The sequence below is a fragment of the Saccopteryx bilineata genome, chromosome 1, assembly GCF_036850765.1.
Source record: "Saccopteryx bilineata isolate mSacBil1 chromosome 1, mSacBil1_pri_phased_curated, whole genome shotgun sequence".
Taxonomy (NCBI): domain Eukaryota; kingdom Metazoa; phylum Chordata; class Mammalia; order Chiroptera; family Emballonuridae; genus Saccopteryx; species Saccopteryx bilineata.
Genome location: NC_089490.1, coordinates 352994005 through 353020459, shown reverse-complemented (window position 1 = coordinate 353020459; position 26455 = coordinate 352994005). Strand labels below are relative to the sequence as shown.

At 43.1% G+C, this 26455-nt stretch overlaps 1 long non-coding RNA gene across 1 annotated transcript; it reads right to left on the bottom strand.

The window, feature by feature from the left end:
* Positions 1-6284: 6284 nt before the first annotated feature.
* Positions 6285-26287, bottom strand: LOC136318488 (uncharacterized). The gene is made up of 6 exons (XR_010728078.1): positions 26162-26287; positions 24790-24901; positions 24335-24556; positions 23031-23400; positions 7440-7609; positions 6285-6490 (listed from the first exon to the last, which is right to left on the bottom strand). It is a non-coding gene; the product is annotated as an uncharacterized lncRNA (long non-coding RNA).
* Positions 26288-26455: the final 168 nt, after the last annotated feature.

Genomic DNA, 26455 nt, shown 5'->3' with positions numbered 1-26455 from the left:
AGGTGCTCTAGTGTTTTGTTTAAGGCCACTATGTCTTTGTTGATTCTCTGTTTGGATGACCGATCTAGAGCCGTCAGCGGTGTATTGAGGTCTCCAAGTATGATTGTATTTTTGTCAGTTTTTGTTTTAAGATCAATAAGTAGCTGTCTTATATATTTTGGTGCTCCTTGGTTTGGTGCATATATATTAAGAATTGTTATGTCTTCTTGATTCAGTGTCCCCTTAGCCATTATGAAATGGCCATTTTTGTCTCTGAGTACTTTTCCTGTCTTGTAGTCAGCATTATCCGATATGAGTATTGCTACACCTGCTTTTTTTTGGATGTTATTTGCTTGGAGTATTGTTTTCCAGCCTTTCACTTTGAATTTGTTTTTATCCTTGTTACTTAGATGAGTTTCCTGTAGGCAGCATACAGTTGGATTTTGTTTTTTAATCCATTCTGCTACTCTGTGCCTTTTTATTGGTGAGTTTAATCCGTTTACATTTAGTGTCATTACTGATACTTGTGAGTTCCCTATTGCCATTTTATATCTTGCTTTCTGTTAGTTTTGTGTCTTGTTTGATCCTTCTCTTTCGTTTTTCTATCTTTTGTTTTTATTTGGTTGTATTCCATACATCTTTCCTCTGTTGCTATCTTTTTTATCTCATGTGCTTCTGTGGTGGTTTTTTCAATGGTGGTTACCTTTGAGTAATGAAAAGGGTCCCTACCCTGTTCATTGTAGTGAACTATTTTGTGAGTACTTTTGCACTCCATCGTCCTTTGCTACTGTTTATCTCCATCTTCTCCCCCTCTTTCTTTTTGTTGTTGTCACAGTTTAAATTTGGTTTTATTGTGTTCTTCTTGGAGCTTTTACTTGTGGCTCTGTTTTTTTTTTGTTCTTTGTATCTGATTGGAGAACCCCCTTTAGTAATTCCTGGAGTGGGGGTTTTCTGATGATAAATTCCCTCATCTTTTCTGTATCTGTGAATGTTTTTATTTCTCCTTTGTATTTGAAGGATAGCTTTGATGGGTATAGTATTCGTGGCTGAAAGTTCCTCTCTTTCAGGACTTTAAATATTGGGGTCCACTCTCTTCTAGCTTGTAGTTTCTGCTGAGAAATCTGATGATAATCTAATGGGCCTTCCTTTATATGTTGTATTCTTCTTTTCCCTGGCTGCCTTGAGAATTTTTTCTTTGCTGTTTGTTTGTGTCAATTTCATTATGATATGCCTTGGAGTAGGTTTGTTGGGGTTAAGAAAACTCGGAGTTCTGTTTGCTTCTTGAACTTGAGGCTTTAGTTCTTTCCACAGGCTTGGGAGGTTCTCATCTATTATTTGTTTGAGTATGTTCTCCATTCCATTTTCTCTCTCTTCTCCCTCTGATATACCTATTATTCTTATGTTATTCTTTTTGATGGAGTCAGATAATTCTTGTAGGGCTATCTCATTTTTTTAAATTTTTGAGTCTCTTTCTTCTTCTCTCTGTTGTGCCTCAAGTTGCTTGTCTTCTATTTCACTAATCCTCTCTTCTATCTGACCTGTTCTATTAGCTAAGCTTGTTATTTCGTTTTTCAGCTCGTGAATTGAGTTTTTCATCTCTGTTTGATTTGTTTTTATAGTTTCAATTTCCTTGGACATATATTCTTTGTGTTCATTGAGTTGTTTTCTGAGCTCCCTAAATTGCCTTTCTGTGTTTTCTTGTATATCTCGGAGGATTTTTAGTATTTCTATCTTGAATTCTCTGTCATTTAGCTGCAAGGTTTCCAATATATTAAATTTTTTCTCCATAGATTTTTCCTCATCTAGCTGTGTTACCTCTCTTTCTTTTGTATCCATGATATTCGATTTTCATTTCCTTAATGGCATCTGAGGGTGGTTTTGTTGATAGTATTAATGAGATTTAATAAAGAATAAAAAGTTAAAAAAATAACAATAAAAAAATAAAAAATCGAAAAGAGTTGTTTTTTTTAAAAAAATTAATAATGAAATAAAGAAAAATAAAATAAAAATTAAAAAAAAGGAAATTATTCCCCCCCTCCTTTTTTCCTCTCCTCTCCTCTCCCCTCTTTTTTGAGAAAATCTTGTGGTGGACTGTGAATTATAACAAACAATGCCTGTGATGGAGGGCCTGAATTGGGGAAAAGTAATAAAGGGGCAAAAAAAAAAAAAAAGAAAAGAAAAAAAACAAAAAAGGAAAGAAAAAAGAAAAAAAAAGAGCGTATGGACCCACAAAAAGCAAATAAGGAAAAAATTTGGGTCAAGAATGAAATGATTTGCTTTTAGGTGTTGGTTGTCTAAGAGTTATGATGAGAGGAATAAGAGGAAAACGGAAAAATGGGGGGACAAATTAAAAAATTACTATTGTATTTAGTGGAACAAGAACTAGATAATATGGAGAGCCAGGGATGAGAGCACTGCTAGTGAGTTAAAAAGGTGAAGTAAAAACCCCCCAAAATGCCACAAACATAGGTTTGAGTCCCAGATAAGATAATTTGTTTGTTATTGAGGTTTGAATGAGAGGAGATGTAAAGGAGAAAGGAAGAAACTAATATAGAGGGAGAAAAGAAAGAGAGAGAAAAAAAGAGGTAACCACTAAAAGAAGAAAAAAGAAAGGAGAGAGAGAGAGAGAGTTAAGGGTTTTGGAGTGCAACCCTCATAGAGAGAAAGGAAGAGAAGAGAAAAGATAATGGGAGATGTAACACTTATGGGTAGTGTAGTTCAAGGAGAGGATAGAGTAAGACCGGTAGAGAGTTAATCGGCCAAATTGGAGGAGGAAAAAAAAGTATCAAGAATGAAGATAAGAGAAACAAATGAACAAATATAATAAAATGGGATAGGTTATAAAGTCTGCAGATTATTCTTGATTTTGAGAGGTTATCTTCTTGTTTTTTCTTTTCTCTCCCTCTTCCTGGTCGGTGACTCCGTACCCCGGGTTCTGCCCCTTTGGCACGCTCAGGTAGAGGTTTGCAGTTGATAAGTCTCTATGGCAATGTCATGTATTGTGCTTTAGTCTCGTTGGCAGTCGAAGCTCAATAGCATTTATAGGCTCCGACAGTGAGAGAGTCCGTGTTCCTGGAGCCTTTCTCCTAGTCTTTCCTTCCTTAATTAGTAGCCTGATAATCCAGCTATGGAGTTGCTGCTGCCTCTGCCTGGATAGTAAGAGGCTCAAAGAGCTGGCAACTCCCCACTCTATTTCCACTCAGCACAGGGCTCTGGGTAAGGCTCAGTCAGTCAGAGCTGCTAGCATAATCAGGCGGGCTTTCTGCCCACTCAAAGACCTCTGGCTCTGCCACTCTGTCCGGTAACACAAGCGGGCGCCCACTTCCGGGGCACTTGGAGGAAACTCTCACTCACTGTCTGCGACCAGGATATCCGGCCAGCAGTCTCACGCTCTGAGTGAAACCCCCAACCGCAGGGAAAAGTTGTAGCGTTGGAATTGAGTCTCACTCTGTCCCCGTGCGCGGCTTTTGCAAGGCGCTGGGGCGGCTCGAGATTCCGCTTTGGCCCACACAAAGGCCCCTGACTCTGCCCCTCTGTGCGATAACAGGGGCGCGCACTGCCAAGGCACTCGGAGGAATCGCTCACTCCTTATCTGCGCGCGCAAACCAGGATATGAGGCCGGCCGCGGTTCCCTCTGAGTGAAATACCCTCCAGCACGGACAATCTCCACCGTTGGAATTGAGTCTCGCTCCGTCCCCGTGCGCGGCTTTTGCAAGGTGCTGGGGCGGCTCGAGATTCCGCTTTGGCCCACACAAAGGCCCCTGACTCTGCCCCTCTGTGCGATAACACGGGCGTGCACTGCCGAGGCACTCAAAGGAATTGCTCACTCCTTATCTGCGTGCACACACCAGGATATGAGGCCGGCCGTGGTTCCCTCTGAGTGAAACACCCTCCAGCACGGAAAATCTCCACCGTTGGAATTAGTTCTCACTCCCTCCCGTGCGTGGCTTTCCCAGGAAGAAATTCTCACCCACTAACTGCGCACCGACCAGGAGACCGGGTAAAATGGCCGCTCTGCTTTTCTTTCTTTGTTTGGGTTTGGCGCGAGTGTTAGCTTGTATTGCCCGGGTTGCCACAGGATCAGATTTTCCTCGGCTTGGATCTCTGTGCCACAGCCTGGTTCGGCCGTTTGTGCTGCGGCGGCCTGGATCTATTCACCCCCTTTGCCCGCCTCAGTTTCTATATTCACAGTTACCAGAGAAAGCCGCCCTGTTTAGGTTAGTGAGGAAGGAGGAGCATTTCTTACTCCCTATTTCCTTCAGGGTTTGGTTATATATTTAGCCAATTTTTCACTCAATCATACCTTTGGGTGTATTGCGAAGCATCTGGAAGCTCCAAGTATAGGTTTTTCTGTTTCTGGTTGAAGATCTTGTTGAGTTTTGGGGGAGATTTATTGGTATCGCTTCCTACCCCGCCATTACTCTTACGTCATCCGTTGTTTTTTAAAATAGGTTTTCAATGCCTTTCTCTTCTTTTTCTGGCACCCCCATGAAATGAATGTTGGTACACTTGAAATTGTCCCAGAAGCTCTTTGTACAGTCCTTAATTTTTTAGATTTTCAAAAATATATATTTTTTTGCTGTTCTGATTGTGTATTTTCTACCTCATGTTCCAAATTTCTGATTTGATCCTCTGCTTCATCTACTCCACTGTTGATTCCCTGTAATGTATTCTTTATTTTGGTTAATGCAGTCTTCATTTCTAACTGGTACTTTTTACTGTCTTCTAGTTTCATTCTTAATGTCTCCTATTTATGTGCTGAAGTTCTCACCAGATTCCTCTGCTCTTCCCTGAAGTTCATGTAGCATCCTTAGAATCCGGGTTTTGAATTCTGCATCTGGTAGATCACTTCTCTTCATATCGCTTAGTTGTTTTCCAGAAATTTTGTTCTGTTCTTTCATTTGGCACATATTTCTTTGTCTTCTCATTTTATCAGCCCCTCTGTGTCTGTTATTATGTGTTAGATGGTGCTACTACATCTCCTGAGCTTGATAGAGAGAGTGGCATTATGTGGTAAATGTCCTTTAAGCTCTGGTGACATAGCTTCTAAGCTGGGCACTGCAGGTGTGTAACTCCCCCAATGTCCCAATGTGGGCTGTGTATACCCTGCTTTTAAAGTTGAGCCTCAATTGCTGTTGGCTTGTCAATGGGAAGAATTTATCCCCATGCTGATCAGCTTCAAGGATTGAATGGCAGCAACCACCCCACAGAACAGGACTTACCATACTTTAGAGAGGTTCTGTTGCTCCCTGAGTATACCCCGTGATTATGTCCCTTTTGGAAGTATTTGGGTAGTGCATTGATGTGGTCTGAAGCTGTCCACTGGGTGTGCTCGTGCTCAGGCCTCCTGGGAGGTGCATGCCAAAGTCAGTTGCCACCATCAGTTGCCACCTGTGTTCTGCCCAGGGCAACCTGGCATGAACTACAGAGCAATCTGCAGATGGCTGCTGCTTGTGCAAGCTCAGAGATGCCCAGGAGAAGCAAAGCTGCAAACCAAGTTTGGCTGCTACTAGTGCTGGGCGTGAGATGCCTAGTGGAAGATACGGGGCATGCTAAGGCCAAATGTTTGTTTTAAGAATGTCTAAAGCATGAACCAAAAAAAGGGCATTGGTATGGAAAAGCTACTGGAAACCACTTGGGTGAACCTGCAAGTTGGCTGGGGCAGGATCTCAAAGAGTCACCAGGGTGGGGCAAACTATCATTGTTAAGTTGATGGAGTCTCAGATATGTCTCCTGCCTGTTGGTTGGGGGGGAGGAGCTGAGAAAAGAAGCAATAGTTTCTACCAGAACTTGTTTTGGAGAGAAATCTGCCCCTGCAGCTCTTGAGCCTTAATACCATACAATCCGGTTTCTCTCTGTATGTCCCTGGCACCTTTAACCTTTAAAGCTGCTGCCCCATTGCTGGAGCTGAGAGCAAGTGAGTCTGAGTAAGTTTGTGTGTGAGCACTTTAAGAAAAAAGCCTGGGACCCCAGAAGCCTTTTGTCTCACTCAGCTACACTCCCTGCTGGTTTTTACATGCAGAAGTTATGGAGACATCTCTTCCTGGCACTGGAACACTGGGATGGAAAGCCTGATGTGGGGCTGGGTCCCCTTGCTTCTTAGAGGGTACTGCCACAGCAGTGATATTACTTCCTATTTTTATCTACCACATATGGGTTTGGGACCAGCCCAGTCCATGTCCCCATCCCTTTTACCAGTCTGGTTGTGGCTTTTCTTTATATCCTTAATTGTAGAACATCTGTTAACTAGATTTCAGGTGGTTCTTTTTTTTTTTTAATTTTTTTATTAATTTTTAGAGAGGAGAGAGAGTGATAGAGAGAGAGAAAGAGAGAAAGAAAAGGGGGATGGCGGAGCAGGAAGCATCAACTCCCATATGTGCCTTGACCCTGCAAGCCCAGGGTTTTGAACCGACGACTTCAGCGTTCCAGATCGATGCTTTACCCACTGCGCCACCACTGGTGGTTCTTAATGACAGTTGTTCTGTAGTTCAGTTGTTATTTTCCTGTAGTTCTGGAAAGATGGGAATACTGCATTACCTACTGGCCATCATGACTGGCAACCCCTTTCAAAAAATCTTATTAAAGGACATTATCTCACAGTTTCACTTCTAAGAATTATCCTAAGTAAATGTATAAGCATATATAAGATAATCATGGAAAATTAATCATAATAGAAGTGCATGTAAAAAAAAATTGAAAGCCATTTAAATGTCCAATACTTGAAGTTATCAAGAAGAAACGTGGTCTATCTCTTGGATAAAATTTAATACAGGAATTAAGAAAAAATGAGGTAATTCCTAGTATGTCTTTATAGAAAGATGTAAAAATATTATGTAAAAAAATTACAAACAAGTATATCTAATATTATTCAATTTGGGTTAAATAATAAAAATATTTCTATTTTATATGTTTATTGAATTATTTAAAAATATTTATTGAGCCCCAAATACATTCTAGCTACTATTCTAAAAGTTTGGGATCAAACAGTTTTAAGAAAACAAATAGGGCCATGGCAACTTGACTAACCTCCTGACCTTATCTTCAAGAACCCTCCTTTTGCCTCCGTAACTTGTTTCCTGAATCCACACAGACCAGCTGGCTCAGTTCTGCCTCTGTGACTCTCTTTCTAAAGGGCCAGGGCAGCCCCACGTAGGCTCGACTCTTCCCTCGACTTTTCAAAGGGCCATGGCAGCTCTGCCTAGGCTCATTCGTTGCTAGCCAATAGCTAAACTGCCACATTTGTTTCTGTATTATGCTTGCTCACTTAGGATATATAAGGACCTGGCTGTAAGCGCCAGGTGCGGCTTCCATTTGCAGCTCCTTGTGAGCACGGTGTCTCCGGACATCTTGGGAGTTCGCCCCTGTGCAGGTTAAACTGGCCAATAAAGTAACATCTTAACTCCTGAAAGTCTCCAACGTTTGTTCTTGTACCCGGTGGATGCAACATTTTGGGGGCTCACCCTGGATTCTCCCTTGGTCGGAGACCGGAAGGACAGCTCGAGCTGAGTAAGTATTCACGGAGGATCCTCATTTGGTTTAGCTTTTGGGCTCCGGAGCACACAATCCTGAGGTAGTAGGTGGGACGTTGCCGGTAACCTACCCAGGGCTTTCAGAAGTGGGACGCCACTCTCTGAAATTTGGATATTTGGATTTGTTAACTTTAGGAGTGACCGGTCACATTAGGAATCCGTTTTTGCGCTGCACTGCACTGCGTTTTTTCTGAGCTCAAATGACTGAGTTGAGTGTGAGAGAGACAAGTGTGTTCCTTGTGTTAATAGTGTTGCCTATATCCTACCCTTTCTCATTATTCCTGAGTCATCTAGGATGGGACAACAGGAGTCTGTGCCAGGATCCCCGCTCGAGTACCTGTTGAAGAATTTTTCTGATTTCCAGAAGAGGGCTCAGGGGTACGGAAGTCCGCAGCCGAGTCCAGGTTTCCTCCGGACCTTGAGCCAGCTGGAATGGCCTGCATTTAATGTAGGATGGCCCACAGAGAGCACTTCTGACCTTCCAACTTTGTTTGCTGTCAGAGCCACGGTCTATAGGGCTCCCCACCCAGACCAATACCTGTATATGGATGTGTGGGTAGATACAGCCATTTTGCCTCCTCCTCCAGGAGGCGCAGCCATTTTGCCTCTCCGGGAGGCGCTGCCGGCACCAGATGCTGGCCTAAGGGCACCTCCTCGCCTCATCTATGTGCCTTTTTCCACTAGTGATTTATACAATTGGAAACATCAGAATCCCCCATTTTCCGAGAAACCTCAGGGACTAATATCTCTCCTTGAGACCATTTTTAGGACCATTTTTAGCCCACATGGGATGATTGTCAGCAGATTTTACAAACTCTCTTCACTTCTGAAGAAAGGGATAGAATAATGAGAGAAGCTGCTAAGGCGGTATTAGGAGAGAAAGTGAAACTTGGGAGGGAAGAAGGGAAATAGAAGATGTTCTCCCATCTCAACCTCCTACCTGGGACCCTAATACCGCTGGGGGAAGGGACGCGCTCCTCCAGTATTGCCGGGCTCTGTTGAGGGGGCTCAAGGCAGCAGCTGGAAAGCCAACCAACTTTAGCAAAGTAAGTGAAGTCATCCAGGGAAGAGAGGAATCCCCAGCAGCCTTTCTAGAGAGACTCATAGAGGCTTATAGAATATATACCCCTCTAGATCCTGAGGCAGAAGAGAACAGGAGACTAGTAAATATAGCCTTTGTGACTCAGACCACTTCAGATATTAGGAAAAAGCTTCAGAACATTGAGGGGTTTGAGGGAGAGAATAGAAGCAAGCTATTAGAGATAGCCCAGAAGGTGTATGTCAATAGGGATGATCCGGAGGTTGGCAGGGCGAAGGAAGTTGCCAAAATTCTGATTGCTGCCACTGCCCAGAAACCTCCTCCCAAAGGGAAAGGGAGACAGCAAAAGGGACAGGGACGGCAAATAGCAAAAGATCAATGTGCCTATTATAAGGAGAAAGGGCACTGGAAAAGAGAGTGTCCAAGGTTGAAGGCCGACAGCCAAGGGCCAAGACAGGACCCAGAGGTCTTGCTCCAAACCTTAAACTGACTGGGCCAGGGCTCCATTCCTGCCAGCTCCCAGGAGCCCATGATCACCTTAACAGTCGAAGGAAAACCTAGTCGACTTCCTAGTCGACATGGGAGCCACCTACTCAGTCCTAAAGAAACCACAGGGCCAGATGCAGAAGACAACTACTAAGATAATAGGGGCAACGGGAAAAGCAGAAGCCTACCCATGGGCCACCGCAAGAATTACTGACTTAGGCCGAGGCACCATCACCCACTCTTTCCTAGTCATTCCAGATTGCCCTTACCCACTGCTTGGAAGGGACTTATTACAGAAACTTCAGGCCACCATAACCTTCCGACGGGAGGAAAGCCCTATGGGGAACAAAGAGGCAGAGGTCAGCATGGAAGTAACTGTCCCACCGTCTGAAGAACACTTACTTGCCCCTGTCCTAGAAGGTAAGGAGGCTGAGGAAGGGGTTCCAGATGCCCTGCGTGTCCAGGTACCTGAGGTTTGGGCGGAAACCAACCCCCCACGTTTGGCTGCTCACCAACCGCCTGTCCTGGTACAACTGCTTAGCACTGCTAGACCAGTTAGGATCAGGCAGTACCCGGTCCCAGCCCGAGCTAGACAGGGAATCACCCGGCACTTGCAACGCCTGCTGGAGGCAGCCATCCTTCGAAGGTGCCAATCAGCCTGGAACACCCCGCTGCTTCCCGTCCAGAAACCGGGGAGCCAAGACTATCGTCCGGTCTAGGACTTGCGGGAAGTGAATGCACAGGTAGAGACTATTCATCCCACGGTGCCCAATCCGTATACCTTACTGAGCTCATTGCCCCCAACCCATACCTATTATTATGTCCTAGATTTGAAGGATGCCTTCTTTTGTATTCCCCTGGCACCTCAAGGGATCTTTGCCTTTGAATGGAATGACCCAGATAATAGACTGGTGGGGCAATTCACTTGGACCAGACTACCACAAGGGTTTAAGAATTCCTCCACCATTTTTAATGAAGCCCTCAGCAAAGATCTGCAGGCTTTCCGCTTCTCCCATCCGTCGATCGTACTGCTCCAGTATGTGGATGACATCCTCATAGCTGCCAAGGACGAAGGAGAGTGTGAGGAAGCCACCTCGGACCTGCTACAAGATCTCGGACGAATGGGGTATTGAGTCTCCACCAAGAAGGCCCAGATTGTGACACAAACTGTAAGTTATTTGGTGTATAACTTACAGGGAGGGCAAAGGACATTGTCCAGCCAGCGAACTCAGACGGTCTTGCAGATCCCGGAGCCTACTAACAAGAGACAGGTACGAGAAGTCCTAGGTGCAGTAGGATGCTGCCGACTGTGGATATTAGGCTTTGCAGAAGTAGCTGAACCCCTGCACGAACTGACCAGGGGTAAGGAAGAGCAGTTCACATGGACAGATAAGAAGAAGCAAGCGTTCCAAGCGCTGAAAGAGGCCCTGGCGGCTGCCCCGGCTTTGGCCCTGCCAGATCTGGCCAAACCCTTTCAGCTATTTATAGCAGAAAAGGGAGGGGTAGCCTTAGGAGTACTGAGCCAGGAACTTGGGCTGTAGAAGAGGCCTGTCGCCTATCTGTCCAAGAAACTTAATCCTGTAGCCTCGGGATGGCCAACATGTCTGAGGGTACTTGCTGCCACCTCCATACTAGTCAAGGAGGCTAGTAAATTGACTTTAGGGCAGGACATCAAAGTCATTAGCGAACACTATGTAGAGCAAGTGCTGTGAGCACCTCCTAACAGGTGGCTATCTAATGTGCAGCTAATGCAGTATCAGGCTCAGCTGCTGAACCCTCCATCTGTTCAGTTCCTCAAAACTGCTGCCCTGAACCCAGCGACTCCACTTTGGTCCACAGTTGCAAACAAATCCTTGACACAGTGACTGGCTCCCACCCGGACTTAAGGGATCAAACATATGGGAAGGCAGACCTGACCTTCTTTACTGACGGGAGCAGTTTTATTAAGGATGGATAGTAACATGCAGGGTCAGCAGTGACCACAGAAAATAAGGTCCTGTGGCAGAAAGCACTGCCCGCAGGAACATCTGCACAAAGGGCGGAGCTAATAGGACTAACCCGAGCCTTACAGAGGGAAAAGTTGCCAACATCTATACTGACAGCTGGTATGCATTCACCACTGCCCATGTCCACGGAGCCATATACAAGGAGAGAGGCTTACTGACAACAGGGGGGAAAGATTAAAAATCGCAATGAAATTCTTGCCCTCCTAAACGCCATTTGGCTACCTACCAAAGTTGCCATCATCCACTGCAAAGGACACCAGAGAGGGGACTCGCCTATTGTAAAGGGTAACAACCTAGCAGACTCAGCTGCAAGAGAGGCAGCCACTGGGCCACAAGAAAGCCTTCTGCCATTGCTGCCTAAGCCAATGCTACCTCCGGATCCTAGATATTCCCCAGAAGAAGAGCAGGAAGGGATGCAGTTGAAAGGAAAGAAAAATTAGCAGGGATAGATAGAGCTTCCTGACACCCGGCTCTATTTACCCCAGGGAATAGTAAGAGAAATAGTAGGAGGTATTCATACTAGTACCCATCTAAGACAAAACAAGCTAGAACAACTTATCAGGAAGTATTATGTAGGGCCCAACATCAGGGATATTGTCCACTCCATTGTCTCGAGGTGCAGAGTAAATGCGCAAAATAAGAAGCTACCCCCTTTGTGAGGTATCGGGGGAAAGCTCCAGGAGAACTGTAGGAAATAGATTTCACAGAGATGACCCCTGGGAAGTCAGGTTATAAGTATCTATTAGTATTATTAGACACCTTCTCAGGATGGGTGGAAGCATTCCCCACGCAAGGAGAGGCTGCTTCCACAGTCTGCAAAGTCTTATTAAGGGAAATAATATCTAGATATAGCATTCCCCTAGCCCTAGGATCAGACAATAGACCTGCATTCATATTCAGGATATCTCAAGAATTAGCCACTAAGTTAGGTATTAATTAGAAATTGCATTGCATTTATAGGCCCCAAAGTTCAGCACAGGTAGAAAGAAGGAACAGGATTCTGAAGGAAACTATAATTAAGCTGAGAGGGGAGACCAGTGAAAACTATGTTGAGCTCCTCCCTTTCGCCCTTTTTAGAACCAGATGTACCCCCTATCTCAATAAATAGACCCCTTATGAAATCTTATTTGGGCAATCTGTACCCCTTGTACCTCGATTGACCAGAGGGGAACTAGAGATTTCTAATCATAATTTCCTCAAGTCCTTGCAGGCCCTGCTCCAGAGTAGAAAGAAAGGTCATTGAACTGAAGCCTGCCAGGCTTCCCGGCCCCATCAAGAGACACGTCTGTGCTGTGGAAAGAGGGACATAAGAAGGTTTTACAGGTTACTCAGCAAACTGTTCAAAGACTGTCCAAGAGGCACTTCTAGCAGTACACCACCCAAGGACTGACTCCCACATAGACGGGTCCACACACCATGATCCTGACCACCCCCACTACTGCCAAGGAAGAAGGCATACCCGCCTGGGTCCACTGCAGCCGGCTGAAGCTTGCAGTCCCAGCAGAGACACCTTTGTGGACAGCGAAGACTGACCCCGCCAACCCTTGTAAGCTGACCCTGAGAAGGACAGCATGCCCTGCTTCAGCCACAAACCAGAATTTAACTGGTCCATGCATGGCTAATGACTAGAGGACCTAACTAAGGACTCTTTTAATCAGGCTTTAGGAAAAGGGAAACTAGGATAAAAAGAAAGTCAACTTAATTGTCACTAAAGGTTAAAGATTTTTAAATCAAGAGTTCTGACTAGAAAGGAATTGTATAGTTTTGATAATAGAAGGTGTGAGGTGTAGAGGTACTTTTGAAAGGAAAAGGAAAAAGTAGGTTGTTGTGAAAGCTAGTTATGTATGAAAGTGCATAAAAGTTGAAGGTTTGTGTAAGTTGCAGAAAGTTTGTGTAAGTTGCAGAAGGTTTGTGTAAGTTGTAAGAAGTTAGTACAGAGAAGAAACTACAAGGCAGAAAGAAATTAGTGTAAGAATTTATTCTCTTCATCCCCTTAGCTCACTATGTTACTTACTGCTCTTACTGGACCCCTCGTTTTGCTTTTAGTAGGGGGGCCACCATTAGTCCATATATTATCAACTGCCTCATGCAGTATGTACAAAAGAGAAATTAGTCCATAAAACTTGTAGTACTAAGGGCACACTATCAGCGTGCCAGCACATACTAGGGAGAACCCTTGACCCAATTAACTTATAGCTACAGCTAAAGTAGAAAATTCTCATAAGCCCCAGCCTTATACCATTCTCCCCACTGATAAAGAATCAAGGATTCGATTTATGCCCAAAAGAGATGAGGGAATGTTAGATTCAGGGAGTACTGATATACTGGGGCTGCCAAAGAGTGTAACTATTAAAGGAACAGGGAGTACTGATATGGCCCCTGTGAGGCAGAGAACAAAGAAGGTCAGAAACCTCTATGAGAAGTTTATGTTTGAAATTCGCCACTAAGCTAAAACCGGCCCCTGTTGCTATGCTGCGTGTGACCTCCCTAGCCAATAGCTAAACTGCCACATTTGCTTCTGTAATATGCTTGCTCACTTAGGATATATAAGGACCTGGCTGTAAGCGCCAGGCACGGCTTCCATTTGCAGCTCCTTGTGAGCATGGTGTCTCCGGACATCTTGGGAGTTCGCCCCTGTGCAGGTTAAACTGGCCAATAAAGTAACATCTTAACTCCTGAAAGTCTCCGAAGTTTGTTTTTGTACCCGGTGGATGCAACATTGCTATGACTTTGCCTCTTCTATTTTAAGACCCTCCTTTGTTTCACTGTCCTAACTTTAATAAACATACTCTGAAAATAAAAAATAAAATAAAATAAAAGAAGAAAAAAAAGAAAACAAATAGTCTTTTGTTTCATAAAACTGATATTTTAGTGGAAAGAGACTATAAATAAACAATGAAGAAAGTACTATGCTAAATAGTGGCAGATGCTAAGAAGAAAAACATATAACAAAGAGAATAGTAAGTGCTAGGCACAGAGAATTGCTACTCAATACAGGATCCTCAGGGAAGACGTTTCCAGGTAGAGTGAAGTTGGAGCAGAATTCTGGACAAAGTGAGCATACACATGGTGGGAGTATGCCTGGGGTGGCTGAGGACCATCAAGGAAGCCAGTATGGCTGTCTCAGAATAGGAAGGGAAGAAGTGGTCAGGGATGAAGTTGATGTGGACATGAAGCCTGTGGGACATTGTAAGGATTTTTACTTTTGCTAAGAGTGGTTTGGGGGATCTCTTGGAGATTTCTTAGCAAAGGAAAGACATAGAGTACAATAGAAATGACAAAACAGGGGAATTAGAAGACTATTGCAACAATCCAGGAAAGAGATGGATGCAGTGGCTTCAATTAGCATGGTGTTTAGTGTTGTGGTCAAAATGATTACTCTAAGTAGCAAAACTGTCATTTGGTTCCTGTTCCTCACATGGGGCACAACTTGACAAGATGACAATGACTATCCAGATGCTAGATGACATGCTCCAAGGGGCTGAGAGGAGGAAACAGCCCTGGTCGGCAGACCAAAGGACTGCAGCCCTGTCCCCAGCCTTACTCAGATATTTATTAGCCAGTACAAATAACTCAAGGAAGCAGACAGAAGTTTTCAGAACGTGAATTAAATAACAAAGAACACACTGATTCCTAATTTCTGTTCTGAGAGCCTAAACATTTTCTTTGTTGCTAAATCTTATCCTGCAGTTTTGCTGTTTCCAGCACACAGTTTCCAGTATAGGATCAGAGAGGCCCCTAGACTCTCATCCACTCAGGCCTTTTACTGTAGCATGCCTCACTGTTACTAATTGTTATTCTAACTCTGCATATTTTCATAGCATATTCCTACAGGTTAGTACCTTATACAGTCAAAACTGGCCTAATTCAGGATATGCTTTGATTGTACAAACAACAGGATTTGCTTTTAGTAATTAGTAAACTTTTTAGTGCTCTCAATGTTCACCAGTGGTACCAGAATGTATGTGTACCCCCTTCTGTTCCAGCAAAGTACTTAATTACTTCCACATTGCTGGTAGCTATTCCCTAACCCATTTCTATCATTTCCTTGGTGCCCACTCCTCTGAATTACACTTCTGACTTGATTACTCTGTACTCTACCTAGCCATGCTAAATAATCCTCAGGATTCTCTGAAATGGGGGCCATTCAATATCCCTATCTACTATAAATTCTTTACATTTATGCTTCTTGATTCCCACTGGTAAAATTTATACTGGGTCCTAGAGTGCTCAGTACCATCACTTGTAAGTAATAATCTCTACAAAAATACAGGAGGTTCTTCCCCTTAGGTTGGTGATGGAAGCTTCCTTGAACTCAATTTTCTGTTCCAGATAACAGCTTCCAACATCCTCAAACAAGGCTAAGATAGAGTTGCACTAGAGGGTCCTTTAAGCAGGGCATGAATGGGAAGAAGAGGTGGAAAGAATTTATTTTTAGAGCCTTTACTCCAGGCACCAAGACTATCTCATTTGATCAATACAATGAAAAGTAGCAAAATAAAAGATTAAGAGATTAAATTAAAGAGTAACCCAAGATCACACAATTAGAAAGTAGTGAGAAAGAACTCTGAGTCCACTTTCCATGTAAATACATAACTTTAAGGAGACCAATGACAATAGCTTTCTTAACAGAACACATCAGTCTGAATTCTCATATCCCTGTCACCTACAAGAATAATGCCACCTAATAATATGCTGAGAAATTCATGACTTCTGAAGTGAGTAGTTTGGAGTTATGGTCACATATCGAAACAGGGGTAAAAACCTGCTTTCTCAAGGGAAAAGGAGCATGTCCCTCCTTTCTATCTTCTCTGGCAAACAATGCCCTACTGTTTACAGCTGGGAACTTCCCTGAGAAGAAAGAAAAGTCCACGAATAGCAGAATCTAATGCCTCTTTGTGTTTCCCTGATTTGATATTCTAATGTAATATATATATATATATATATATATATATATATATATATAATGTATGTATATATTTGGTCTTCATCTCAGTTCCTGACACAGGGCTTCTCAAACTCTTCTAAAAATTCCTAAGTTAAAAGATTACTACGAGCATCTTTTTATCTAATAAAGTGACCATAGGTGGGCTCCTGAATGGGTTTGGGGCTAACACACACACACACACACAAAAATGGAAGCATGGTATTTTCAGCCCCACCTCCACACCCACCCCATCTACTAAGAGTCAAGAGGGGTTATAAATGGCACCCATAGTATATCATGCATAAGAAAGCCTCCATAAACCTCTATAGCATGGGTTTTAGAGAGCTTTTATGTTGGTGAATACAATCTTACATTGAGAGGATGATCCACGTCAACTTATGGGAACAGAAGCTCTTGCACTCAAGACATTCCTAGACCCTACCCTATGTATCTCTTCATCAGCATCCTTTATAATATACTATAATAAACTGGTAAACACAAGTGGTTTTTTTTCAGTTCTGTGAAATGTTCTACATAATTAATAGAACCTGAGAAGGGGTTTGTGGAAACTTCCGCTTTTTAGACAGAACTTGTGTGTATCCACAGGACCTGTTGCTTGGGCTTGGTATCTGAATGTGGGATTGAACCCTTAATCTGTAGAATCTGACATTATATCTGAGTAGATAGTGTCAGGATGAATTGTATGGCTCACATATATTATAGGTCACCCTATTAGTGTTTGAGAATTGCTTAGTGAAGAAAAAACACCCAAACATCTAGTGTTGAAAGAAAAGAAAACTGTATTATTACTAATATACCTGAGTTATCTGATTTTTCTTCCTCTTATCCCTCTCTTTCTAGTTGTCAAGTATCTCACTCCAGATTCAGAAAAGGCAGCTGAAGGAAGAGGATCTTGAGAGAATGCCAGGCAGGACAGAGAGTGATATCAGCTCCCCTTCTCTTTCTAATCAATGGATTAAGGATGGATCACCACATATGACTTTCAGTCAAAGCTGCATGTAGGGCCAGTAGTCACAGCTGATGCAACCATGCACATGCAGGTTTGCATTGAAATCCAGTGGAGAGTAAAGAAATAGTGGAATCAAAAAGTGGTGGGCCATTCCTTTATTAAAGTCTCGCACTGGAGGCAGCAAGATGGCAATGGAGTAGGTGGACGTACCAACTTCTACCTCCCAGAACCAAAGTGGATTACAACTTAATTTTAAGAACCATCATCTGGAAAAACCAACTTTGGACTAAACAAAGAGGACTCTTTAACCAAGGATCACTGAAGAAGCCACACTGAGACTGGTAGGAAAAGCAGAAACATGGAGAGGGCTGGCCAACTCCCAGGAGCAAACGGCAGCCTGGAGGGACTCGTGTGCCAGGAAGTGAGTTTAGCAGAGAGGGGAGGGTCCTGGGCCCCAGGAACAAAGCTGCAACCTGCAGCCCCAAAGCCTAGAAGAGGCATACAGACAGTATTTAGCTGCATAACAAGCCAGGATACTGTTTGTGAGAGATAGATTTTTCAGACCCAGGATTTGTCTTAAAGGGGCCTCACAGAAAACCTCTTCCACAACCACTTACCTGGGACTCTGGGGGACAGGGAGAGATGAGAGGACTGGAGTAGCAGGAAGAGAGTGCAATCTATGAGGCACAGGGAGAAACACTTTAAGAAACAGCCACCCTAACCCCTGGGCTGAGTCACTCCCCAAATCTAAAGTCAATATTTCCCCTGGAACCAGCAATACCAGCAAAGGGAAGCAGGACACCAGCCAAATGGAAACTCTCCTGTGGCACTAAGAGTAGAGTCAATTAGAAGAAGGGATCCATCAGGGATACAGTATTGAGTGCTAAGGTCTGAGCTGCATTGCCCCATCCACACTGCTGAGGGTTCACCAGAGGGTGGCGGTGGTGGGACATGGAAGCATGGTCCCGTCGGTGGAGGCAGAAGCCAGGCCAACCATGACTGAGGCCCGGCGTGACCTCAGTCTTGCCCAGTGTGGGTGGAGGCTGAGGGCGGCCATGAAGGCAGAATGAGTGCACGAAAGTGGTTGACCCGACTGTGGGCCAGGTGAGCAAAAGAGGTCTCGCCTGCAGTCCAGCCAACAGAGGAAAAGCTAAACCCTGGGAATCCGCAGAGACCCGCAGCTGAGTGTGGGTGTGCAGCCCCACCTGTAGAGCCAAAGTTTATGGCCCAGCAAGTGAATGCAGCCTTGCTTGTGAGGGCAGGGCAAAATCCAGGGAACCCACAAAAAATCACAGTTGAGCATAGGTGCACAGACATGCCCACGTGCTGAGGCTTGCAGCCCCCACGTGGCTCACAAGAACAGCCACACCCACAGTGGTGAGGCAAAGGCCGAGACTGGCTGGGGCTTGTAGCACCAGCAGATAAACTTAGCCCTGTCTGCAGAGGAGAGGCGGAAACCATAGTGACTGCCACAGCACAGAAGGCCAGCACATGCAATGCCCAGACCCAAATGCCTGAGGCAGCAGCTGAGGGGATGGTGGGCTTGAAGACAGACCAAACCTAAGAAAAACCGAGGCCACACCCATTGGACTCCTGTGGCCACATCCTTCTTATACACAGACAAAATGAGAAGGCAGAGAAATGCAACACAAATGAATCAAGAGAAATCCCCAGAGAAGGACTTAAATGAGTTGAATATAACCAAATTACCAGAAGCAGAGTTTAAAATAATGATTGTTAGGATGCTCAAAGATCTTAGAACAACAATAGATAAACATAATGAGCACCTAAATAAAGAGATAGCACGTATAAAAAAGGACATTGAAATACTAAAAAAAGAATCAGTCAGAAATGACAAATACAATATCAGAAATAAAAACCTCAATGGAAGGAATTAAAAGCAGGATGAATGAAGCTAAGTAACAAATCAGCGAGTTAGAGGACAAGATAAACAAAGGCACAGAAGCACAGCAGCAAAAAGAAAAGAGGCTCAAAAAGTCTAAAGAAACTTTAAGAGAGCTCTATGTCAACATGAAGAGAAATAACATCTGCATCATATGGGGTTCCTGAAGAAGAGAAAGAACAAGGGATAGAGACCTTATTCAAAAAAATCATAGCTAAAAACTTCCATAAATTTTTTTTTTTGTATTTTTCTGAAGCTGGAAACAGGGAGAGACAATCAGACAGACTCCCGCATACGCCCGACCGGGATCCACCCAGCACGCCCACAAGGGGCGATGCTCTGCCCCTTCGGGGCATCACTCTGCCGTGACCAGAGCCACTCTAGTGCCTGGGGCAGAGGCCAAGGAGCCATCCCCAGCGCCCAGGCCATCTTTGCTCCAATGGAGCCTTGGCTGCGGGAGGGGAAGAGAGAGACAGAGAGGAAGGAGGGGGTGGGGGTGGAGAAGCAAATGGGCACTTCTCCTATGTGCCCTGGCCGGGAATTGAACACGGGTCCCCCACACGCCTGGCCGACGCTCTACCGCTGAGCCAACCGGCCGGGGCCAACTTCCATAAATTGATACAGGAAAAACTCACACAAGTTCAAGAAGCACAGAGAATTTCATTAAAAAGAAACCCAAAAAATCTACACCAAGACACATCATAATTAAAATAACAAAGCTAAGAGATAAAGAAAGAATAATAAAAGCTGTAAGAGAAAAGCAGTCTATTACCTACAGAGGAGCCCCCATAAGGATGACATCTGACTTTTCAATAGAAACACTTGAGGCCAGAAGGGAATGGCAAGAAATATTTAAAGTAATGCAGAACAAAAGCCTACAACCAAGACTTCTTTATCCAGCAAGGTTGTCATTTAAAATTGAAGGAGAAATAAAAAGCTCCCCAGACCAAAAAAAGACAAAAACAAAACTCAAGGACTTCATTACAACCAAACCAATGCTGCAAAAAATGTTAAAGAGCCTGTTATAAACAGAACAAAGGGTTAAAAGAATATAGTAAAAGAGGAATGTAGCTTTAAAGAATACAATGGCAATAAACAACTACATATCAATAATAACCTTAAATGTAAATGTATTAAATGCTCCAATCAAAAGACATAGGGTAGCTGTGTGGATAATAAAACAGGACCTATACATATGCTGTCTACAAGAGACACACCTCAAAACAAAAGATACACATAGACTGAAAAGGTTGGAAAAAAATATTTCATGCAAATGGAAATGAAAAAAAAAGTTTGGGTAGCAATACTTACATGTGACAAAATAGACTTTAAAACAAAGGCTATATAGTAAGGGATAAAGAAGGTCACTACATAATGATAAAGGGAGCAATCCAACAGGAAGATATAACTGTTATACATATCTATGCACCTAATATAGGAGCACTTAAATATATAAAGCAGAGTTTGATGGATATAAAGGGTGAGATCAATAGCAATACTATAATAGTAGGGGATTTCAATACCCCACTAACATTACTAGATAGATCCTCAAGAAAGAAAATTAACAAAAAAACAGACTTAAAGGACACACTAGATCCTTGATGGTCAACCTTTTTATAAAAACGCCCACTTTTGCAGTGCTAGTCAACCTGGTAGGGACCACCCACTAGTGGGCTTTCCAGCTTTCATGGTGGGCAATAGCAGAGCAACAAAACGGCGCAATTGGCAGCAATATATTTGCTGATTTGTCTCCATGGGCAGGTGGAAAAAAAGACAGGATAAACAAATGGGACTATATCAAACTAAAAGTCTTTTGCACAGCTAAAGACAATAAGAACAGAATAAAAATACAAATCACACAATGGGAGAACATATTCGACAATATGTCTGATAAGGAGTTAATAACCAAAATTTATAAAGAACTTGTAAAACTCAACACCAGGAAGATAAACAGTTCAATTAAAAATGGGCAAAAGAAATGAATAGACCCTTCTCCAAAGAGGACATACAAATAGATGGCCAATAGGCAGAAGAAAAAATGCTCAACATCACTAATCATTAGAGAAACACCAATTAAAACCTCAATGAGATATCACCTTACACCAGTCAGAATGGCACTCATCAACAAAGCAACACAGAAAAAATGCTAGCAAGGGTGTGGAGAAAAGGGAACCCTCCTGCACTGCTGGTGGGAATGCAGACTGGTGCAGCCACTGTGGAAAACAGAATGGATATTCCTCAAAAAATTAAAAATGGCCTTTTGACCCAGCCATCTCACTTTTAGAAATATATCCCAAGAACATCATATCACTGATTTAAAAGGAGAAATGCACCCCCATGTTTATGGCAGCATTGTTCATAATAGCAAAGATCTGGAAACAGCCCCAGTGTCTGTCAATAGACAGGTGGATTAAAAACCTGCTGTACATATATACAATGGAATACTATGGGGCCATGAAAAAGAAGGAAATCTTACCTTTTGCAACAACATGAATGGACCTGGAAACTATTATGTTAACTGAAATAAGCCAGGCAGAAAAAAAAATATCATATGACCTCACTCATTTGAGGAATCTAATGAACAATGTGAACTGAGGAACAGAATTGAGACAGAGGTGAGATCAAAGGGACCAGAGGAAAAGAGGACAGAGAAAAAAGGTATGATAGTGTTATGGACCAAACATGAGTAATTATTGATCGAAGCCCAAATTAATTATAAATTTAACAAGTATTAGCCAGCCAACTACTGCTAGCTGAGAAACACCTAACAGCCCCAAGCCTAGGGAGAGAGCAATATTTAAGCGGATAAATCACAAAGTCATAGCTATTAGAATATATATGCACCAACATTCTCGACATTTCAGTAGAAAGCATTCTGTGTTCTAAAGCTGATTACAGTTCTTCCTGTAAGTTCTGCAAAGCTAAAAGCATAAAACTACATACTGCTTCTGTAGGCAAGATTTAAGTCAAGATATCTAACTAGTTGGGCTTGTCAAAATTTTCTACTCTAAGCTACTGCCACAGGCAAGCTCTGGTCAATGCTTAACTTCCTTGTACAGACTATTGGGGATTTTCCACTCTAAGCAGCTACTAAAAGCAAGTTGAAAGTTCCTCTTTATGACCAACTCTCAATACTGAAGTCCCATACACAACCCCTGTCCCCTATCACATTTCCCACTGGTTTTACTACATTTTAAATCAAATCCTTGATTCAGTTTCATTGCTATTGTCTTAGATAATTGTATATTGCCCTCTGATTGTTATTAATTTAATAAAATTTACCTTTTCTTGAACAAACATCACCACAGACAATAGTATTGTTAGCTAGGGTGACTAATTAAACATTCTTTGAAAACCAGTTTTCTGACTGTTCAAATTCTTTTTTCTCTTTTCTATATTTTTCATGACCAAAGATAAACTTTCCTTAATAATTCTAGAGTTATAGCATAAAAATAACAAGTCTCTCTTAGGGCTGAATATAGACCACCCTGTTGGAGGAACAGTAGATCTAAACCTTTTATATTTTGTAAAACTATTTCCTCTATACAAATAAACTTGAGGCATCTTATTCTGTTCTCTAAACCTGGTTTTGTTTGTTTTGTTTTTTCTTTACAAACCTCCTACAACCTGCACAAACCTTTTGCAACTTACATAAACCCTCAACGTTCATGAACTTTCTTATCTATTCAGAAATAACTTTCATAACAACTTACTTTTTTTCTTTTTCTTTCAAAAGTATTTCTATACCTTATACCTTTTATTATCAAAACCATACAACTCCTTTCTAGTCAGAACTCTTAATTTAAAAAAAATCCCAACCTTCAGTGACCACCAAGCTGGCAATAAGCAATTTTTCTTTAAAGTATACTTTCTTTTGGAGGTGTCCTTCTTCTAAGTAGCTAGCATTTATAGGTTAAGTATGAGCACATACATATTTTTTATTTACCTTGTAGCTTCCCTTATAGCAAAGAGACTTATATTCTCTCTTTTGTATGACTCATAGCAGTACATGTACCAAACCTTAAGACAACTTGTTCTGGCTTTCCTTTGACCTCAGTTTTCCTCCCTCCCCAAAGTCTAGTTAAAAGGAGGTCCTCAATGAGTTTCTTCAGGTATTAGCTATGTGTAGACCAGCCAGCTTCCAGTTTGTGGCTGGAGCAGGGCATGCTGTCCTTCTCAAGGTCAACTTACAAGGGTTGGCAGGGTCAGTCTCTGTTGTCCATGAGGGTGTCTCTGCTGGGACTGCAGACTTCAACCAGCTGTGATGAACCCAGGTGGGTATGCCTTCTACCTTGGCAGTAGTGGAAGTGGTCAGAGTCACAGTGTGTGAATCCATTCACATAGAAGTCAGTCTTTGGGTGGTGTACTTCTTTACCCAGACTGAGTCCCCAGGCTGGAAGGGATATATCATATTTCCTGGCATTGCTGGAAGCGCCTCTTGGACAGTCTTTTGAACAGTCTGCTGAGTAATTTGCAGACCTTGCAAGTACTTAAGGAAGGAGTGGTTACATTTCCTTTATGATTTAATTCATGCGTTCTACTTGCCCTGAACCTCTGGGCCCTGTGGGCACAATGTAACTTCAAATTAGTTTCTAATTAATATTGGTTGGGTTCCTTTCCTACTAGCTGTGAGACTTTGGATACAAATGCTGGCCTAACATTAGAATAGGCAAATGGGTAAAACTTCTTTGGGGCAGTAGGTAGATATCTGAAACTAGTTTCTAGTCTATACTTCCTCCAGCATTCTCTTAGGTCTTTAGTTAGTTTTTAGCTTTAAACAATATAATATTTCTGATAGATACATGAATTTACCAGAAACTCCAACTGCCCTTTTGTTGTTCCACCTGGCTGCCTGACCTCACCCTTACTTACTGGACAATCGCCCCTGAGGCAGAAAAGTTCCAGAAAGCTAATCAACCCCCCAAGAAGGAGCATTCAAAAAAGCTAAAATCATAAAACCATAAAGGGAACATACCAGAACTTTTGACTCAGTACCCCCTCAAGCTCTCCCAAACCCTATAAAATTCGCCCCTAATATGTAACTGGTGCCCTTCTCCCCGGAGAAGTGCCTGGCAGGGTTCCTTTCTTCCTTTCAATAAAGCCTGTTACTCTGGTCTTTTGTAATCCTATGGATTCCAACAATTTCTATGAATTTTTCTAGTTTTATAATTTGTGGGCTTGTTTACAAATTTCCCTTCACTTTTGCCCTCTGGTTTTAAGCCAGAAATTTCCAATTGAAATCATCTCTTTAAGGCTAAGTGTCTCACACAAGACGAGAGATAGGAGCTAACAGAAAAGGCAATTTCCTCTGGGGAAAGGTCAGACAGAGAGCCCTGAAACTAGAGGTCTTGGATCCAAGAAAAGAGACCTAGCAAGTCTGAGAAAGGTGGCTTGAACCAGAAAATATAACGAGAGATTACTCTGATGAACAGAGAGAAACTTCAGAACAGACAGAAAGCTAGAATTCAGCAAAACAAAAGACTGGCCTGACTTACCTCCGGAGGTCAGAATTTGAAGTCCCCAATTTCTCTGCTGAATTGTGAGATTTTTAGGGCTCAGAGGTGTCTGCCGAGAAGCTGTCAGAGACCCACAGGAATACTGAAGCCCTGGAACATCTCAGGGGGCGCCTCTCTTAGAGATCCAATGAAATCAGACAACTCTCCGGAGAGGCCACCCGGTCCAGGTGTTTCAACTCAGTGCCTAAAGTTTAAAATACTCTGACAGGGAACAAGACGAACACGATGATGACTAACCCATTACTGGATGATCAAACACAAATGAAACTACAAGCAGACAAAAGACAATACTAGAACACAGAACAAGTGGAACCAGACCAATCCAAAGATCACCAGCCACCGTCGTGGTCCAGGATCAAGTCTCAGAAGTAATGCTGTGTCCAACCTTCCAAAAACTCCCAATGGGGTGCCCCACAAACCAAAACAAATCTTACCGGTAAGTACAGATTCAAATGGCTCCAGGAGTCGAACTGCATAACTTTGAGATGGGAACCTTCTGCTACTTTGTCTTCTGGGGCTGAGGAACATCTTCTCAGAGATCTCCCCCTAGGAGTGGGATAGCGGGGGTCTCGCTGGGCTCCCACCCAAATGTCAGGAAGGCCTGGCATAATCTCGGTGGAACCTCCAAATGTTATGGACCAAATGTGAGTAATTATTAATTAGAGCCCAAGTTGATTATAAATTTAACAAGCCTTTAGGCCTGACCAGGCAGTGGCGCAGTGCATAGAGCGTCGGACTGGGATGCAGAGGACCCAGGTTCGAGAACCTGAGGTCGCCAGCTTGAGTGAAGGCTCATCTGGCTTGAGCAAAAAGCTCACCAGCTTGAGCCCAAGGTTGCTGGCTCGAGCAAGGGGTTACTCGGTCTGCTGAAGGCCCACGGTCAAGGCACATATGAGAAAGCAATCAATGAACAACTCAGGTGTCGCAATGAAAAACTGATGATTGATGCTTCTCATCTCTCTCCATTCCTGTCTGTCCCTATCTATCCCTCTCTCTGACTCTCTCTCTCTGTGCCTTTAAAAAAAATTAGCAATCCTTTATTAGCTGGCCAACAACTGCTAGCTGAGAAACACTTAACAGCCCCAAGCCTAGGGAGAGAGCAGTATTATAAGGGGATAAACCACAAAGTCATAGCTATTACAATATATATGCACCACCATTCTCGACATTTTAGTAGAAAGCATTCTTTGTTCTTAAGCTGATTACAGTTCTTCCTGTAAGTTCTGCAAGGCTAAAAGCATTAAACTACATCCTGCTTCTGTAGGCAAGATTTAAGTCAGGATATCTAATTAGTTGGGCTTGTCAAAATTTTCTACTCTAAGCTACTGCCACAGGCAAGCTCTGGTCAATGCTTAACTTCCTTGTACAGACTATTAGGGATTTTCCACTCTAAGCAGCTACTAAAAGCAAGTTTAAAGTTCCTCTTTATATCCAACTCTCTATACACAATACTGAGGTTCCATACACAACACTAGGCCCCTATCACAATACGATGGGATAAACCTGAGGGGAAGGGGAGAGGGCACTATGGGGAGGGGGGCAAAGGAGATGTTGAGGGGAATACGAGGGGGGGGAAGCATTCAGGCGACACTAGAATCTATGTAAACACAATAAATTAAAATTTTTTTAAAAAAGTCTCACACTGGCTAATGAGCAAACAGACAGGGAAAACACTTCCCTTTCACTCACTCAGACCTCCCAAAGCCCTGACACATTCTCCAGTTCCACAACCAGGAGAATCTTCTTCAGTTTCTCCTAGAATCAAAGGCCCCACCAGTCTCAGCAGAGCTCACAAAAGCCCCTCACCTCTGGTCCCCCATCTGCACACCGTCTCTTTCCCTGCCAACATGGCTTCTCCTTCAGCACTCTGCACTGTCTTCTCTCACTCTGCAAACATGGCTTCTCTCTGCCTCTTCTCCTTCTTCTCTGCTCTTTTCTAAACCTTCTGGCATGAAAATCCCTCCTCCAGCAAACATTAGCAGAGCAATAGCCCTTCCCAAGCAAGAAGGTAATTTGCAATTTCACAGACCACATTTACTTGGCGCTGCCCAGCTCCCAATGCAAACTATAAGTGATTCAAACAAAAAAATCATATTTAGA